Source organism: Crassostrea angulata, chromosome 2, assembly GCF_025612915.1.
Source record: "Crassostrea angulata isolate pt1a10 chromosome 2, ASM2561291v2, whole genome shotgun sequence".
In the NCBI taxonomy this organism is placed as follows: domain Eukaryota; kingdom Metazoa; phylum Mollusca; class Bivalvia; order Ostreida; family Ostreidae; genus Magallana; species Magallana angulata.
In genome coordinates, this window is record NC_069112.1 from 64,457,407 (window position 1) to 64,477,835 (window position 20,429).

The 20,429-nt window shown below is 32.8% G+C and overlaps 2 pseudogenes; both read right to left on the reverse strand.

Moving 5' to 3' along the window:
• Window positions 1-8,977: 8,977 nt before the first annotated feature.
• Window positions 8,978-13,300, reverse strand: LOC128172718 (uncharacterized; annotated as a pseudogene).
• Window positions 13,301-16,312: 3,012 nt separating this feature from the next.
• LOC128174694 (fucolectin-like) lies at window positions 16,313-17,228 on the reverse strand (annotated as a pseudogene).
• Window positions 17,229-20,429: the final 3,201 nt, after the last annotated feature.

Consider the following 20,429-nt stretch of genomic DNA (forward strand, 5'->3'; position numbering starts at 1 on the left):
ATCTACCGGTGGTCAGACAATAGCCCATTGTTTTCCCCCTCTCTACAACCGCACGCGCCCATAACAATAGCTCCATTCAATTGAGAACAATAGCGCCCATTGTGTTCCCCCTCTGTACAGCCACTTATACTACTCACAATGAAGAATTAACATAACAAGCATTCTGAGAGTATTGCATAAGCAATACACGTCCCCTACCGGTTTGTATTATTCTATGAAAGCTTCCAAGCACACAACTATTTCCGAGCTATTGTAAACGAGATGTCATGCTTTAATCAGAGATAAAAGAACAGAGGAAATTATAGAATTCATTTGTTTGTTAGAAATGATAAAAGGAATGGTACAGGAAAAGGAATGGTACAAGTAACGCACAGTATACTGACTAGATACTGACCTCGTTTATTCAGTTACACACCGAACCCGAACATTAAAAAATTGGAATATAAAAAATTAATTTTCTCGAAAATATGTCAATCAGACGCTACAAAAGTGTAAACTTGATCTGTAGTTTGACATTTTGAAGCTGTTCAGCAAGTTTCATATTATTCATCAAATGCATAAAGAAAAAAAGTGTGGAAAACTGAAGTGGGACAGACAGACGGACGGACAGACAGACGGACTGACGGACGCAGAGGAAAGCTATAGTCCCCTCCGGTGAAACCGGTAGGGGACTAATAAGTACATATGTAAGTAAATCATTTATCAAACAGCTATTGAGTAACTCAGGACATTTTAGCAGCATGTACTTTAAAGGATTAATAAGATGAAAGAAGCTTAAGTGTCAATAAACATAAACAGAAGTCAATTAAAAGATTAGCTGTCCATCACTGATAGTGCCTCAGGTTGGAATAATGCTGCGCGGAATTTATAACGTTTATATAACAGTTGTCGAAATAGATAAAAACTTTTTGTAACAATTAACACATAGTCCGAAAAAGTTAATTTACACAATAATTAAAAATAGTCCGAAAGATTGAATTTCACACCGTGACATATGTACAAATCAGAAATAATTCAATATATACTGTAAGCATAAAAAATAATCCATCTTTCTCAAAAATTTAGGAAAATTAGAGGAAATGTGTGCTAAGCTTTTAGATGACAAAATTATAGTAACCTTGAATGATCTAAATGCCAAAACAAGCTTATCTTTTAAAAGATTGGTGAGCTAGTGCCGTAGCCTTCCGAACAAGAAGCAGATTTCTAAATGATTGATTTAAATTCCTGAATCGATTATATAACAATAAGAAGGCACAGTGGTGTACTAATACTGTGCTGGAGTGAGGGTTTCAATTTAGAATAGTGAATCTACAGTGGGCTTCACATTGGCAATGGCATAGCTCATTGACTGTGCCTTAATCATTGTTTCTACTGTTATTTCAATTTCGAGGTGAACATTTTCAAGAACCATTGGTACTGTTGTGTAGGAATCGTATCTTCTAGAGCCTTTCCAAAAAACATATCCGATGTTGTTTTTTCGAGCTTGAAGGAATTTAAGATAAAGCTAGCTATTTATCATAATATTTAAAACAACTTTGCATTATAAGACCTAAGCTACTGTTAGTTTTTTACATTTTCAATAAAACACAAAACTTTATGTGAGGATGATAAAACGAAATTCAGATGATTCAGTTTATTTACAGTACAGTACAGTATTTCCAGAACCCCCCCCCCCCCCCCCCCACTATGGAGTCGAGCATGCATATTCCAGTGAAAAAACTAACGTAGTTGCTAGCGCTCTTGAGCGCTAGCAATAAGATTCTCAAATTGGACCAAACTGATACTATTATTTTGTCTTAAGGTCTGTTTGTTTGAAAATTTCATGAATTTTGAAATACAAGATACACGTCTGATAATGAGAAGACCTCTTCCACAACAGTTAACAATAACAAATAAAATTTAAAGTACTCTAGTGTTAGCCATATTGAATTACCCAATACGTATATGAATAAAATATATCACATTGAAGAGACTGTATTACCTCACTGAACTGCAAATCATTGGCTTCCTGGCACTTTATATTTCTTTTAATACTTTCAGGAGGTTGAAGAGCAAGAGAAATCATTTGCAGGAATAATTACCAGCATCCATTTTGACAGGTAGTCTAGATAAATGAAATTTGTTTATTCTAATTATTTTAATCAATACAGAGCTATTATGATATGCAGGAGTTATGTACTCATTATTACATCAACAATATCTTATGTTATAAAGAGGTCCATGGGCCACACGAACCATCTGAGCAGAAATAGTCATAATGAAATCTGAATTATGGAGACATACACAAACAAGATGTAATTATAATCGTGGCGATTATAAAGTCTCCCAAACAAAAGGGAGTATGGTTGACTCACCTGGGTCAAACTTTACAAACAAAAAGATTTAAAACTTGATTATTTGTATTTCTGTAGGGGGTCATTAACTATACATCAGGTGAACCAACATGAACCAAGGAAAAAGAATATATATGGTTAAGGGATGTTTAGGGGTGGGGATCTCAACCATTTTCAAGATAATTGGGCACTTCCTGTTCGAAAGGGGGGAGGTCAGGATCACCCAAGGGGCCCATGACCTACATTCCATTTGATGTCCTTTGACACAAGGAAAAAGAATATATACATGTATAGTTTAAGGATAGGGAGGTCAACCATTTTCAAGATATTTGGGCACTTCTGATTCTTAGGGGGTGGGGGTGACTCCATGGGTCAGATCTAATTAACCCCATATAATACCTATTCCAGTCAATATCTCATTCTAAAAACTTTTTGTAATTATATCTGTCCAATTTCAAGTTATAATAATTTTCAAAAAAGTCCACGTTCTTTCCAATTAAGTTCGATGTTAGACCCCACACCCATTTGACCCCCCAGAAAAGGGGTTGGCCAACCCCCAAATGAGACAAATCAAACCAGGATGCAGATCTAGATATGCAGGCCTATCATATCCTAGAATTTTGTACAATTCTGTTCAGCCCTCTCTGAGCAACACGACAAACTAGATCAGAGTGTGAAAGAAGAAGAATAAGAACCGTACACAAACTATAAGTCTCCAAACATTGTTTGGGAGACACATATCTGCAGAATGTGGTAGAATAGATTCTTTATGAACATGAGAAAATAAATTTCAAATTTTTATCAAGATATTATGCTTTACATCGATCCCCTTTTATAACAGAATAATTTCATAGTCATACCATATATTGAGAACTGCAGTTCTCAAGAAGACTTACATCAAACTTTACACCCATTTAGGGTCAAAAATAGTCATGGGGCCACAGTCTAAGCAACTGAAAATGAAAAACATATAAAGGTTTTGGGTTTGAGTTTTTCAAATTATTTTACTTTTTTCCCAATGTAATATATAGAAACCTCCAAATTTAGTCCCACCTTAACACAAAAAGGGCCAATTTTGATAAATTTGAATCTATTAACAATGTGGATAATTTCATAAAAGTTTATCTAGGTAATCATATTTTTACAAGACATTTTTAAAGATTTTCTTAACATATTCCTAAATAAAAATTACATCCCCGCCCTTAATGTGGCCCCAACCTACCCTGGGATTTATAGTTGAACAAACACTACTTGAGGACGTTGTTTCTATTAAGAATTAAGAAAATTAATCCCACTTTATGAGAAAAAGTGTGATAAATTTCCAGTTTACGATAAATAGTTCCTGAAAATAAATGTGACAATCACAATTTTGTTACTGACAGACTCACAAGGATAAAACAATCTATTCCTTTTCATAAGGAGTTGGGGGTATAGTTAATGTTTTTAAAATAATATCCATTTAAATCATTTCTGTATAACATATCATACATGTGATCTACTTTCATTACCTTTTGCAGGGTTGTCTCTAAGACCCGGGGGGCGGAGAATTCCCCCGCCTAAAATGGTGTTAATTACCCGGCTATTATTGCATTTCAAACACAATCTAGCTATAAGCTAGACCCCCAGACCCCTTTTACTTTTTAATTTCCTTCTTTTACTACAATTTTTAGAGACAACCCTGCTTATGATATTGTTTTATATAATATACACCTTCAAAATGATGAGCTTATCATTCTTTGCTAATCAAAAGTGTACACACTTTTTTTCAGTGGACTTGCTGATGGCGAAGTTAAGGGAATTGAGGAATCGATTTTAATTCCTCCTGCACTCCTCCAAGAACTCTTTCCTACCAGTGTGTTCTCCACGAGACTACAGATTGTTAAAATTAAAGTTGGGAACAAACTTGTTAAAATGTAAGTTTAAATAATTTTAAGTCACTAATGAATATTGTTTCAAATTATTAAAAAGAGGAGCATCCCCTCGTGAAATGAAAATATTGTGCGTGGAAAATCTCCACGCATTATTTACAAAAACATGTAACTGAAGAGACGAAATATTTAGCTAGTTAAAAAGAAATTTGAATTTAAATATTTCCTTTATTCCTATCCCCATGCACACTCTGGGGTGTATTCATGGGGAATAATTGCATTTACGTGGTTGTCCAATTCCTCCCATTATTAGGGAAAACACACCACAAAAGTGTTAACCTTTAGTAATATAGTTTTATTAATTCTCTATATCCAGCGATATATATTAGCAACATTACGCATTTAGACAATAAGTGTAGGCAAATTTAAGTGTCATTATACCCCCGCTCCGAAGGAGAGGGGGTATACTGTTTTACCCTTGTGTGTGTGTCTGTCTGTCTGTCTGTCTGTCTGTCTGTCTGTCCGTCTGTAAACTTTTTACATGTTGAACTTCTTCTCTAAAACCGCTTATCCAATTTCAACCAAATTTGGCACAAAGCATCCTTATGTGAGGGGGAATATAAATTGCAAAAATAAAAGTCCGATCTGTATTCAAAGCGGAGAAAACATTGAAACTGTAGAAAAAGGGGGGTGCATTTTTACAAATCTTCTCAAGAACTACTGATTCCAATTCAACGTAGTTTAGCATAAATTACCCTTATGGGAAGGAAAATATAAATTGCAAAAATTAGGTGCTAATTCTGTTTCAAATCTGAGTTATTAAGAAAATAATAATAAAGGAAATGCGTGTTTCAATCAGTTTAATAGCTTCGGGTTCGGCATCCGGTAATCCGGCATCCGGTAAAATGGGTAGGCAAGACTTGGTCTGGGCAAAACAAAGATTGGCAGTTATTAATCTGCCAATCTCATTAAAATTTCAGAATATTTGATGGAGTAGTATATGTGTATTCGCTGTAAATATTGCTGCAAAATAATGCGTATTTGGAATTGACGATTGTCGATCTGCCTTAGCTCCTATTTTGCCACGGCCCGGGTTTGCATACCCATTTTACCTAGACTCGTATTCCATACTTCTAAAACGCGGTTCTTTGTTTAAAGCAGCCATGACATTATATGAAAAAGGGTCGATCTGACTATGATGAATTTGCTTGTTGTGCAACAGTTCGCGTATGAAGGGAAATTTTTGAAACATGCAAAATATATTGTTTCCGATTTTGTGAAGTAAATTGAGGCTAAATATTTCAATGCGTTGACAGTTTTCACACATGACGTTGGTGTTAGCTTGTTCCGATTTTCGTTTCGTTTTCATTATTTCTGCTTGTAACCTGGGAACTATCGTCTGTATTATTTCGTGATTTTTACGTATCTAATCAAACAGAGACTTTGGTAAATCAAACAGTTAACTGTTTACCTGCGCAAATTAAGCAAAATCTGATGTATCAAAAAATAATGGAATACAATTCATTCTGTCGGTAATTCGATCGGCATTATCTTTTGCGTAATGGTAGATTAATGCAATAGGTTTTGTTGCGATGCTCGGCATTTTCTCGAGTTTATTCAGTTTAAATAAAGTTTGACATTGCTGACGGAAATATGTGGGTATATACATGTATATATATGATTCATTTCAAAAAAATAATTTGTGTTTTTTATTTGTTATAGTGAATGTTTCTTGTGTTTAATTGTTTTCAATTTCTATTTACTAACCATATTTGAGTGATAAGCTTAAAATTATATGCAAGATACAGAGATTTGCTCACAATTCTATGTTTGTACACAGATCTTAAAAACTAAAGATTAAAAAAGTAAAAAATTTGTCAATATTTATTAAGAAAATTTTCAAAGTCTGTTCGTTCAGAAACAAACTTTAACATCTTATTGTATTGTAAACTTAACATTTTTCGTCATTATTACTCCTACTGTACATGTGATCCTTCACTGTGTTTGTGTACATTTGTATACACTGATTTTGAACCTCAAATACCAGTGAACTGGTCTTGAGTTAATAAAAGAATATAAAATCTTAGGCCATTCTTTTTTTTTCCATTTTAAATGCTGAATACGAAAACCAAGTTAAAAATCATAAGCTGAATGTAATAAACTCATGTGAGCAAAATATGAATCAAACCTAAGCGAACTGTGAGCTCTGTATCTTGCTTATAATTCTACAATTGACGTTGAAATTTTGGTTGAACATTAGAAAATCTCTATGAATTAGAGCATGTTAAATACTTGTACAAACAAAATAAAAGAATGATACTAGTATTCTGTATATATCTACTCTCTGGGGCCCTCTCTTTATACATAAATAATGTGAAATCTACATCAATTTTGATAGTTTTTTAGACACGAGTAAATAAAAACAACATCTTTAAAACAGTTTCCATATTTCTGACACATTTCTGTTGCGGGGATAAAGTAATTATCGTTATTCCTAAGAAAACTACAGCGGAAAATTATCCTGGTTTGTACGCGAAGTAAATAACAGTCATTTAATTATAATGGAGAAGACAAATACAATTTTTGAATGTTTTTAATTTGAGGAATTGAGCACATTGAGGTACAATTTTCTTCTTCACATCTATACATGTAGGATTTTTAAAATAAAAAACAATAACTACTATTTTTTGTCTAATACAATAACTAGTAAGTACTGAGTAGTTGATGAAAAAAATGTACCTATATGCTCTCATATATTTTGATCGCTTTACAAGGGGGGGGGGGGCAGAACGAAAATATAGGGATTTGGAAGTTAACAACTTAACAGTATACCTCTACCAAATGTTTAGTTTTATATCTTGCGTAGAATTTTCTTATTCTGGTAAAAAATAATATTTCATGAAGGTACAATGTCAAAGATTACATGTATACAAAAATAAGTGTAAAATTCGAATACTTTACAATATTTATTTTTTGTTTTTCTACCGAGGGACCATATGGCACAATATCTTTTGAACGCCCATTGTTGCTCAGGTGAGCGATGTGGCCCCATGGGCCTCCTGTTTACTGTTATAAACATGTAAAACATCTGCCTGATTTAAAGCAATTTTGCAACAGGAATGAGCATTACAATATTATATTATTTATAAATTACAGCACCAAATTAACTCGATCAACTCGGATACAACTCAGGATGGACGGAAAGACTGATTACTATGGGTACATTTTCTTAAACTGGGGGGTTTCTGATGCCTTTTTTACGTGATGTACGCGTACATTTGATTTTCAGTAGTATAGATATAAATAACAAGCACTTTTGTTTTGTTGTCCTGAATATTCCTGATATTTTGATCAGCTAAAGGAATTTTTAATGCGTATATATCGGACTAACATTACAATGTTATCAATACAGATGTATGTACATTACTAATTTTTATGTAACCTCATCAGCACACACACACAAAGACTTTAAGCTTCAAAATGTCTTTATTTTGCAATCTTAACGACACAATCAGAAATAAAAATATTTATAAAGAAATTTCTCTCTACTGTTCTGTTCAAAGGATAAACAAAAAAAAAACCCTTATGTTTTAATTAATGGGACACTTCCATGCTATTGCGTAGTGTTAATCGAAATTAATAATAAAATGAAGTGTAATTATATAAGTAGTTTATTTCCCAATTTTGTCACCTAACAGCGTAGCGCAGTTTATTAGAGGGTTTAATACGAATCGGTAAATCATGAGTTCGAATCCTGCTATGGGTTTTAGATTTTTTACCCCTGTTTTTACCTCTTATATTTTTAAAAGCTATTTTTTTTATTAAATATTGTAAAATTTGAAAATTCTTAACCTGTAAAAGTATTGTAATTATAATGTACTTTAATCTACATTAATATCAACAGATGTCCTATACCACGTTAATAACTACATAGTTATAAAACAAACTGTTATTGCACATATGCTACATGCTAATTAGAATGGGTTTTTGTCCTCTCAAACGCTGTATAAAATATAACGGTACACAGTTAAATTATATAATGCATGGACTATTACAAATGAAAAAAAAACAAAATAAAGAAAATTCAATGAGCAACTTTTAAAAAATAATTGTCAATATTAAGACACAACTAGAACAATTTAATCTAACGCGATAAAATCATGAAATGGTGCAATGCCATTTTCTTCAGGATGTGCAAATTATAGAAATATACGGTAACATTAAGTATACGGTATCACACCGATAGGCGATCAATCAAAATGAACATAGTCAATAGTAAATTCATATATACTTCAGAATAATTTTTTACTTGACTTTTACTTTTTAGATCTTACTTTACTCAATTAAAAAAAAAAATGTTGTTCCTCTGAGAAGGATATTTACTGTATTTTGTTCAATGATGATTATTTTCATAGGGACTACTTCTTGTTACACAGGAAATCAGCTTTCTTTGGAGTGTGACGTCTTTTACAAAAAAAACGGGAAACACGTCGTTTTGAGGTTTGTAGTCAGATATTTTGAGAAAGTGCTGCATCATGTGCCTTTTGTTTGGTGTCAGCTGATGTGATAAGTAGCAAGTAATATTTCCTTCGAACATCTTGTCATGAGAAGAACAAACTGATTTTAAAGACTTTTTTACCTCTATTGTGTTACATGTATAGAGTGAAATCAATAACAGGTGTGTACCTTGAAACATAAATAATTATGATAATTATACGGATACACCGAACACGTCAACTTCACAAAGAGTGAGAACCGAGGTTGTCTTTGATATCTTTACGAATCTCCCTTGTGGTGACGTCGGACAGTCGATGACGACCAGCTGTGACGCAGTACCGGGACCAGCAAAGACACCACAGGGAGTGTTGAGGTCTGATTCAGTCAGCCCTACAGTGACGGAAACATTTCGAAGCCGGTTTGAATAATCTAGAATAGTGAAAAAACATTGTAAAAGAAAATAACATTTCAAGAAATGCATTTTTCAAATTTTAATAATTTATTTTCTAGTTATATTATTATTATGCGTGTTATATAAGAAATATGAATGACTTTACAAGGAACAAATTTGAGACAAATTAAACTTGATACGTAATAAAATTCTTCCTGCAAAGAAAACAAGAAACTAAATGATAACGTTTACATATGTACGCTAAAGATTCAATGATTTTGTCAAAATGATAGAGCATTACTGAAAAGCTAGAAAAGTCACATTGTATCCATACATGATATTTCTATTTTGCTGTGCTGATACTTTGTACGCTTACTTTCACCACTGTCTATTCCTCTGTTGAGTATTCTGACAGATTTGATGGAATAAACAGTCAGTAGATCCACCCTCCACCAGGGATTGGTGTCGTTTTCAGCTGTGTGTGTACACATGTCTTTGAATATGTCTGTACCTCTGTTGCCATCCACTGCATATTCAGCCCCATAGGCTCCAAGTGTTGACGACTGTTTCGTATGTTTGCCCAATGCAAGACCTAGCAGAGCTGTCAACGATATTTCAGATGTGTGGGAGTAGAGCGGATGATTTTTAAACGTTACATAGATCAACACTTTACATTCAACCCCACCCCCAAATTCAAAACACATACCCCCTTGGACATGAAATATACAATTTTGGTTGTGAGCTTCCTAGTCTACATAATTATGAATTTAGTAGTGATGATTCCTTGGTAGTAAAGGTGTTTTTTAACATTATATGCCTTCAAATTTTCATAAACTATGTCTTTAAAGAGTGGAAAAAAGCTTTTTGTCAAATTTTAGCTTCTAATATTTCAATTAATACAAGAAATGAACAGACCAAATTTAGCATTTTTGAAACAATAACATTGAACTTCCTCAATTGACCTTGGGTCAAGGTCATGACACACCCTTACGTCATAAGCAATATTTGTGTGAAGTAAGAACATTCATTGCTTCTCCATAAGGAAGATATGGACCGGACACAAATTTTGCATTTTTTTTGCCAGTGACCTTGACCTTGCCCAGATGACCTTAGGTCATGGTCACAACACAAACTTATGTAATAAGCAATCTGTGCGAAATAAGATCCTCCAATGTTTCTCAATAAGAAAGATATGGACCGGACACGAAATTTGCATTTTTTTCTGCCAGTGACTTTGACCTTGCACGAATGACCTTAGGTCAAGGTTATGACACACCCTTAGGTCATAAGCAATCTTTTTGTGAAGTAAGAACGTCCGATGTTTCTCCATAAGAAAGATATTGACCGGACACGATTGCACAGACAGACGGACGGACGGACAAGGTGATTCCTATATACCCCCCCCCCCCAACTTTGTTTGGGGGGTATAATAAGGCAAACATTCAATTTCATTTACACACTTTTTTTATAGCATATCGCAAAACATCAATTGTGCAGTAAATGTATTGAAATTGCTTAAAAGTACGACGAAAATTGAACAAAAAAACCTCTTTTTTTTCGTTATATAACTAAAACCAGATAATGGAGTCTTCCTTGCTTGTTCGTATTTAGTTATAAATTATTGAATATAAAGAATTAGGAAGTTTTATGATAAAAATTCAACATTTTTTGTTATTTCTAATTAAACAAATAGACTTGCTAATATTAAAGTATTAATTAGCTAACCACAATCAGTAATAAGCAGTACATTTAAAATGATTTTGATGTAAATGCCAGACGGTGAATCTGTCAATGAAGGTTAAATATTCAAAAGATTTTACAGGAGAAGTGAGTAACACATGGTAGATTTTAGAGCTTATTCTTTGGATTAAATGTCCACAGGGAGAGTGTCTGTCTCCTGTGGGGATTGGAGATGCAGGTTGTTTTAAATTAGCTACCCTGGTTTTGTTTATCTATGAAAGCATATATTGTTATACACATAAAACGTTATAAAAGTAACCAAATATGTTGAAATTATTTTTATCAGTCATGCCCCTTTTTAAAGTAGATCCAGTGTTCTGTGACGTCACACTTTTTTGTAAAACTTTGAATTCTTTAAAAATTGTGCAGGATAGTTTTATTTATTTTATGTGAATATAATCACATGGATGTAATTAGAATTATTGGTAGGTTCAAGATATTTTCGCTCTTAATTTTAAACTAAATAACCAAATTTTTATATATTTTATCTATGCAAAGGGGAAATAACTCTTTTTCTGACTTTTCTCTCAGGTGTATGTCTAAATGCTATAGTTTTTCTTATTCCAACGATTAATTTTAAAATATTTTTGTAATTTTAGTTTTCTGATAAAGTTGACATTAAAATTAAACAAGAAACACAGATTTCTGCCTACAAGATTTTACTTTTAACAAAAAAAAATTACATTTTTCTAATGCTAAAATATGCTTTAGTTTATGTTTATCTGGCATCTCAAAAAGTGTGATGACATGTATATTTTTTTCTAACAATTGATGACATTTAAGTCTATTAAGTCGAAATCAGTTCAGTTTTTCAACTTTCCTCAGAGAATTTTACGAGCATGGAGCTACCTTAATATCAGGTCATGCACTTCATTACGGTCATTATTTTTTTCCAAAAAATTGTTAGCCTCATAGTCCTATTTAAAATATTTCTTGCATGGAGGTGGTGGTCATTACAATATTATTTTTCTACTCCGTTATGAAACTTAATGCAAATATGAGACTCCTCGACAAATGTTTGTATAAGCAATGATACTTAAATGACTATTTTTTTGTTGTTGTAATAAGCTAGATTATGCATGTTTCTTTTTAACGTTATGGGGATTTTTTTTTATTGGTCTGGAAATAAAATATATGCATGCGCCGATACTTTATGTTGCAGCAAAAATCATATCAATGAAACAAATATATCGATCACTTTAAGAAATAGGGATCAGTGTTTAATCATTTTTATTTTATATTATCTCAACAGACTTGCATTGTCTATATAAAATAATCGACATTTAACCCACCTCGAATGCAATGGACTTTCTTACTGGAAAGCGTCACACACTGATCGTCTGAGGAGCACGCCAGACATTCCTGGTTCATTTCTAATTCATTTACAGTCTACAAAACGGTCACAGTTGATTATAAAAGCATGTTATATATGGGTATCTGTTGGGTTTGATTTTATTATTTTAATAAGAAAGTTTGCGATTGTCAATCGCTTATGTTTTATTTAAAGATGTTCTACAATGTATCTTATGTTGCTGTTGATAAAACACACCATGTCAATATTCATAAGTAAAAAAGAATTTTCATTCATTTATTCCACCATTTACTGGCTTCAATTAGCGAGTGATGGACTATACAGTACATGTAGGTCTCAAATGGTATTGTAACTAAGCCTACCTGGGATTTTGGTTAATCGGTGCATTTTAACCCTGAGAAATCCTTTTTCGTTTTTTATTTTGCAAAATTCGCTTTATTTATTTTTAAGATAGTTATATCTTTTATTCATTACCGTTCTAATTACTAATAACTTACAAGTTTACAAGATGCAAACAAAAAATAAAAAAATAAAAATGGGTATCTCAAAAGCTATGATTTAAACAAAATAGCCTTTTAACTATCTGAGGGTTCTTGCACAAAAGTTTCAGCTTTTTTGGCCAAATCATTTTGCTGAAGAATATTTGTTTCATATCTTGTAAATTTACAAAAATGCTTTATTATTCCCCCTTAAAAATAAGGAGCCCGTTTTTCTAACAATCTTGAATTCCTAAGGACGTATGATAAAACAAGCAATATTATAAATGTATGACCTTAAAAAAATTGTCATTGATACTTCGTATTATGAGCATTTCTTCCGTATTATTGACCAGTCAAAAACAGAAGAGATAAATCAATACCTGATTGAGTTCAATTCTAACATAGTCAGGATTGGTTTCCGTTTTGTCGATGGCCGACACGAGTTCACACAGCAGTTCCTGTTTCCGATAGTTGACTCCCCGACATAGCTTGGGTCTGTGTCTACATTCCCGGACACACTGCTGTTGTCCAATGATCTCCAACACCTGGACAATGGGACCACGATACCTCTCACCTTGAACAACCGCAGATGTTACTCCCTCGTACAATGATACAGCACACAGCAGTACTGTTGTGAATGTCACTTCATTCAAATATTTACTAATCAGAAGATGAACCATTCTGTGCTTGTTTTAGACTTGTGTATACAGTGAACTGATTTTTTTTTTGTTTTCTTTGCTCTTCTTAAACAATTACACTCTGTAATTGTCCCACCAGTCTATTACGTTTATCTTTTTCGCAGCAAAAATATAAATTAAAATTGAATGAATTTCTATCAATGAACTTTCCTTGAAAAGCTTCTAACAAAATTAATAATATATATTAAAAGTATCTCAAGAATAACCGTCTTTGAACAAAGGAATCGACAACAAATTCAGTTCAAAGAATGACTACGTCATAAACAGAATGTGATATTTGTTCAAATTAGTTTGTTCTTTTTGATATTTCTACATAATTCAAAATCAATTTCCCTTTTAACTGTTCAATTAACTTCTGAATTCAAGATCTACTGGTATTTCTGAAAATTGTAAGACATCGTTGCCATCTTCCGTATAATCAGTGTACCCTTCTGTTTATTCACTGTACATCTACTGTACAGAGGCACTGTACTCTACAGGACACCACTGTACCTACCGACTGACCAGCACTGTACCCAACTGTACGAGAAAGAGCAAGCTTCTATTCTTTTAGGAGGGGGGGGGGTTCTATAGCATTGAATCATGATTTTTTTTCAGTACACTATCTCATAACTGCACCGTTGTGTGCATACAAATTAAGTAAATCGCGTTAGCGCGTTATGAAAATTTGTATGCACACATCAATGAAGTTATGAGACTGTATACTTCAAAAACTCATGATTTAATGCTTTTATTTACATTTTTTTAACGTCATGCCTTGTCTACAAATGAGATTTATAGCTTAAACTTCTTATCTTATCCTAAGGGTAAGTTCATATTAATGGAAGAGCCACAGTAACAGCCACAAGCATGACTTTTGATTTTCGCTTGCGACGTTGCAGTTTACAGCGTTCAACGTTTGTGTCGTCATTATAAAACTCGTTATTTTAACTTCTGAGTACCCGCTGTGTATTACAGTGTTATAACTGCCGTAGCTTTCAACACATTTTACAAGCAACAAAAAAAAAAAAAAAAAAACACGTGGAGTGTAAATATATTATTACATAAGCAGATTTAGAATTTTTTTTTCGGGAAAGTGCAACATGGGTATGTAAACTACCCCATCCCATAGATCAGTTCATGTATTAAAAATCAGAATTCAGTTAGCACTCATGATATACTGCCTTTAAAAAGGACAATTATTGTGCGATTTAAAACTAAATGAGTTTTGTACTATAAAGTAAATTCAGTAATATTAATATTTTTAACAATGAAAAAACATATTATTAAAGAATTTTTAAAATAGAAATTGAAGATAATCGTTCACTCCTGACTTCAAGCGTATATTGTAAAATCTATGTCATATTTTCGTTGTTAGTCTTTTTTGGTTTAAAATCAATTAGTTGACTATATTTGATCTACACATTTATAAGCGAATGGACGTGTCATTGGACTTTTATGTCATGGTCGACTGGCAAACAGTTATCATCAAGTCATTTTCACAGTAACGACTGGACTGGCAGCTTAACAAATGCAGTACACATTTGACTGCACGTGCCACTCCCATACATATCGCAATTTATTTTAATTTTCCAGCGGTGTCTTATATTTCAACAAGTGTCCCTGTAAAAAAAGGCAGTCAAGGACAATGCAAAAGAAATCTTATATCAATTGTTATATAATTATATAAAGTGTAGTGTAACAGTAATGTAACAGTTGAAACATGCATTTATTTTTCTCAGCGTGTTTATTGAAACCGCACATGCCATAACCGACTTTATGTGTATACTACCCGTGTGATACACCCTCGTGCGGGTATGTTAAGGCTTCCTACAGAGATGTATAGAAGATCATTTGTCTGTACTTCATACAATATGACGGTATAATTAACTTTGACATCACAATCTGCATTTCATTCGATAGTACTCAGGGAATGTAACGTAACGTTGATATTGAAACATTAATTAAAACTTCGTGTTTCATTTACATAGATTTTTCCATTAATAATAATGTAGACTATAGAACTCAATAATATTGATGATAAGTATCAATTAGTCGACAGATTATATGAGCTAAGTATATGAATATAAGTATGCTTACAAGGTACTGATTTAAAAAAAACTGCTTTCGTACTGATCAAATAAAGTATCTAACATTGCTGGGAATCTATCATCAGTGTAATGATACGGAATTTATCCGTCCGTGTTTTGAATTTTACGTTGTCCCTGTTCTGTTTGTTGTGTACATCCGGGAAGACCCCCGCATTTGTTTATAGGCATAATTGCCATCCCTGTGCTGTATACAGGCCCAAAGAGTAAGTATTTCTTATGCAAAATGTCAATCACTATCTAAATATTGTATATGCGAAGTGTCATTCTTTGTCAATCCTTTATTTTTGCATAATTGTTGTAAATCATATAAAAGTGCACAAACGCACATGGAGTTGACATCATGTAAAATCTGGATAGGATATTTTATGAAACATTATTTTGGTAACAATTTTGATTATATCAAGTCAAAAGGTCAAGCGATATAAGTACAGTATAAATATTAAATGTAAATTGTTTAAAGGTCATAAAACCCCTTTTCGTGTATTTTTTATAATTTGGCATAATGTATATCATGGATTGGCCATTGTATAATTTGTGAACTGTTTATGAATTGTCTGTTTTATGTAATTATTTGTAAGACGGCTTGTTTTCTTTTTGTAGCCTCTTACCCTCATGACAGAGGAGGCCAATAAACCTCTTTAACAAAGAATTGTTGAAGCTTGTTTGTGCACAATCAGTATAAGGATTAAAGCTTCTACAATTATTCCTACCAGTCAAAAAAGGTCGTTCTTTATTGACTCCATGGTTATAAAACATGATAAAACCCAACCTGTTTGATTTGGTATTTTTAATAAGAGAAATTCAATATAAAAGATCATAAAAAGCATGCATGTAGTGTCATAGATATGTAACATTTAGTCTAATGTGAAACTCCAAGAGTAAGTTTTGGTATGATCTCTCACATCTATAAGGAGTGAACCTAAAAGGGTTGAAACGCGCCAACATTAAGCATAATACGTTATCGTATTAGACAAGAATTTATCTATGATATTAATAAGACGGAGAATCCAAGCACGACAACTTCACATAGACTGAGGGTCTCAGTTGTCTTGGAGATCTTACGAATCTTCCTTGTGGTAATGTCGGAGAGTCGATGACGACCAACTGTGACGCGGTACCGGGACCAGCAAAGAAACCACAAGGAGTGTTCACATCAGAGTCCGTCAGCCCTACAGTGACGGCAACGTCCCGAGGTGGGTCTGACACATCTTAAAAGATTAAAAACAGATAAACTTACAGAAACATTTAAAGCACTATGATATTCAAAGATAATGTAATTTATTCATTATATTACTCATATGCACGTTGTATTCTTAGAAAAATAATTACTACACAACGGAAACATTTGCAATTAAGTAATATTTGAATGCAATAAAAATATACTTGCAAAAATAATTCAAAAAAAACAGAATGGCAAATAAAACGGTTTTTTTTTCGTTTATCAATAATTTTGTATAAGTTTTTGACATTTACCGCAAAGTAACGAGGACTATGCCGTGTCCATCCTTTAATTATGATTTAGCAATGTCGTTTCTCTGTAAGCCTACCTGATAACGTCACTATGGAGACTTACCTCCTCCTGCGTCTATTCCTCTGTTGAGTATTCTGACAGATGTGATCGTATACACAGTCAGTAGATCCACCCTCCACCAAGGCTTTGTGTCGTATCCTCCTGTGTGTGTATACTGTTCTTAGAGAAGGTCTGTACCTCTGTTACCATCTGCTGCCAACTCAACTCCATAGGTATGAAACGTTGAAGACTGTTCGGTTGGTTTACCCAATAAAGTGCTAAGAGAACTGTCAACAATATTTGGTGATAGTGTGAATAAAATGCAAAGTGATACAGTTTATAACAAAACGAAGAAAAATTACTTGAAATAACTGTTCATTAAAATGTACTTTCATTCAATGTCTGCAATGCCAAATTGAGTTTCTGTTAGAAATTTTAAAAACTTCATTTCATAATTAGATGCTAACTCTGTTATTTATGTCGAAACTAATTTGACTATTATTACTTGAAAATTTAGTTACTTTCCATTATAAATAGGTATACTGAAATATCATGCGATTAAACTCCAACCGACCTTTACAGCAAACATTAAGAAAGTAGTTTTCTCATGGTCTTAGTTGTCCAATCCTTTTATATTATTATTAAGTTTATTGTAATGAGTAGAATCTGTTCTGCAAGAAATATAAATTAAATGATATTGATATAATTTTGCATTGTTTATGGTTTAAGCTGATACAAAAATAACCCTAAAGCACAACAGAGAACATTCGATCTAATTTCCTTAATTGTTTTCTTCAAGACTATTTTGGCAGTACTGAAACAAAGGCAAAATGTATGTGGTAGTCAAAATAATTTTCATGATTTCTGTTGGTTCGTTTTTAATTTTTTTGTACGACAATTATATGACACACAATTTAAACATATTGAGAAAAAGCTTTAAAATCACACCAGTTGTCATATGTCAAATTCTGCGAACTCATAGAGATTTAATGCAAGCAGAATAACATCAGTATTAAGAAGTTAAGGACAATTAATATTTTAGTATTATCATTCCTTGTTACTTGTAGCTCAAAACAATGACGCTTTTAATTTGTGAAGCTTCAATGCCCTTTGTGAATAAGCATTAAATGGTAAAAGGAATATTCGATAAATAAACAGTAAGTTGTGTCGTTTCTATTAAAGTCTAGTCATTATACAGTTTCTGTGGTTGAACAAAGGCTTTTAGAAGTAAATGCTTTTAAATATCATACATGAAACAGAGAAATAAGTGAGGCATGAAAAACAATTTGTTTTAGAAATTAATCAATACAACTGTTGTTAACATTATTTTTGTAAATACTTCATGATATCCCCCGCAAGCGTGGAAATATATATTTTACACATTAATATTTTTAAATGCTGTTTTTTTTCCATTTTTGTATATTTTACGGGATACCCTGAATGCATTATTATGACGAAAGTATTAGTTCAATCGTTAAAAGTATATAGAAACAATCAATATTCCTCGTGATTCAAATTAATACACACCACCAGTTTTGTTTTTCATCTTCTCAACTTCGTATCTGTTTGTCTCGCTGTAAACGAAATGGTTCTTTGGGTAGTTGGATGTATCAAATAACTCTTTATTTCAAGCCATGTCTTGATACAAATCTTCCGTTTGAAACTTGTAAAACCAGCAAAGTTGCCCTGTTACTATATTGTTTCTTGACATAATTATCCATAATTAAATTGATACATGAATAGTTTTGACAGGTCTAAAACAGTCATTCCCGTGTTAATTGGTTGTTAAGTAGCAATTTAATATATAACCTCCTTGTTTTTCACACCAACCAAGTGTTTGTTAAAATAGTGAAATTTCCAGAACGAAATTTCCAGAACTTTGCTTGGCTTCCCATTTCCGTAAACCCTTTTGGTTATTGACCAATTTGAAATTCATCCTATTTTATATATTTTCCATCGTTTTCCTAAGAAAGGGAAATAAACTTTATAATTAGAGAAAAGATTGTTGTCCTAATATAACAGAAACAAGTATTATAAACGTGCATCTAATAGATTTAATTCATGACATTGTGTATGAAGATTAAAAATTTAATCTACGGTCAATCTGTAGCGCCATAAATAGGTCAAACACATGTATGTTTGCAGTATATGCTAGTTTTCTACATAATGTGTGCTTAATGCATGAATTGCTCAGAACCCTAATATTGTCTCTTTAAGCTGAACACCGCTCGTAAATTGTCACCGCCACACAGGTACCTGGTATATGAACCCTTCGATTTCGTTACAGCGGATTTCCAACTGAAACTCGTCGCTGAGGTATAGTATTCTTTTCGTGGTCTTTGGATTTTATGCATTTATTTCTTATTTTATGTGCTTATTCAGTTTGTTATTATATTTTGACCAGTTTATTTGGTGATAGCATTCTCTTGGCATGAAAAAAGTGCGTAAAGCGTTATATTTTTATTGTGATCGAGTAACAAGGCGAGGCAAAATGTATGTCCACACAGGTGAGACCTCTACAGCGAAATAGTTTAAACTGCGAAGAGGTCTGCAGCTTAAAAGGGGATTGTAGGGATAACGGTGGTAAGAGAGAAATAGTGAAGTTTTGTGTTTCATCGTTAATGTCAAAAAGTAACAGTAGCTTCGGTCTTATAATGCAAAGTTATTTTCAATATTATAATAAATAACATGTACTAGCTAGCCTTATCTTAAATTCATTCAAGCTCGGAAGACAACTTCAGATATGTTTTCCAAGCTTGCCAGAAAGGCCCGAGAAGATACGATTGCTACAAAACAGGAGTACCAATGGTATCTGAAAATTTTCACCTCGAAATTGAAATTACAGTAGGTACATAATGATTAAGGCACAACCAATGAGCTATGCCATTGCCGATGTGTAGCCCACCCCCTCCAGCACAATTCCAGTACACCACTGTGCCTTTCTATTGTTAATTAATCGATTCAGAAATTTAACCCAATGTTTTAGAAATCTACATCTGTGTTTTATGATTGCTACAGCGCTAGCTCACCAATCTTTTTTAAAAGATAAACTTGTTGAAGTTTATTTAATAAATAGCTGTGGGAGGTTTTTCAAACCTCACAGGATGCAATTAAAGGAGAACCTTTGAAACTTCAATGATCATTAAGTACAACAGCAATCTTGTTTAAGTCATTAAATTTGAACCTGATATTGAACATGAACCTGTAAATATGTTTAAGTGTGTTTTATATTTGAAATATTTGAAAAACTCTTTAATTATTCTATAGTAGGAATTTAGCTCGAGGAGTTAATTTTCTTCGTGGAACCAAAGCAATTATTTCCTTTGAAACATAAATTTGTCCTATATACGAGTACAAACAAAAGAAAACAAAGCATGTATATACTTCCTTTAAACAATGATGTTGGCCTATGTGGTTTCCCCTTAGGACAATTTTTAGTTTGCAAGCGTGTTATCCTATTTAAATTAAACATGCAAATGTAAGGGGATCGTGAATGACAAACATAATACGT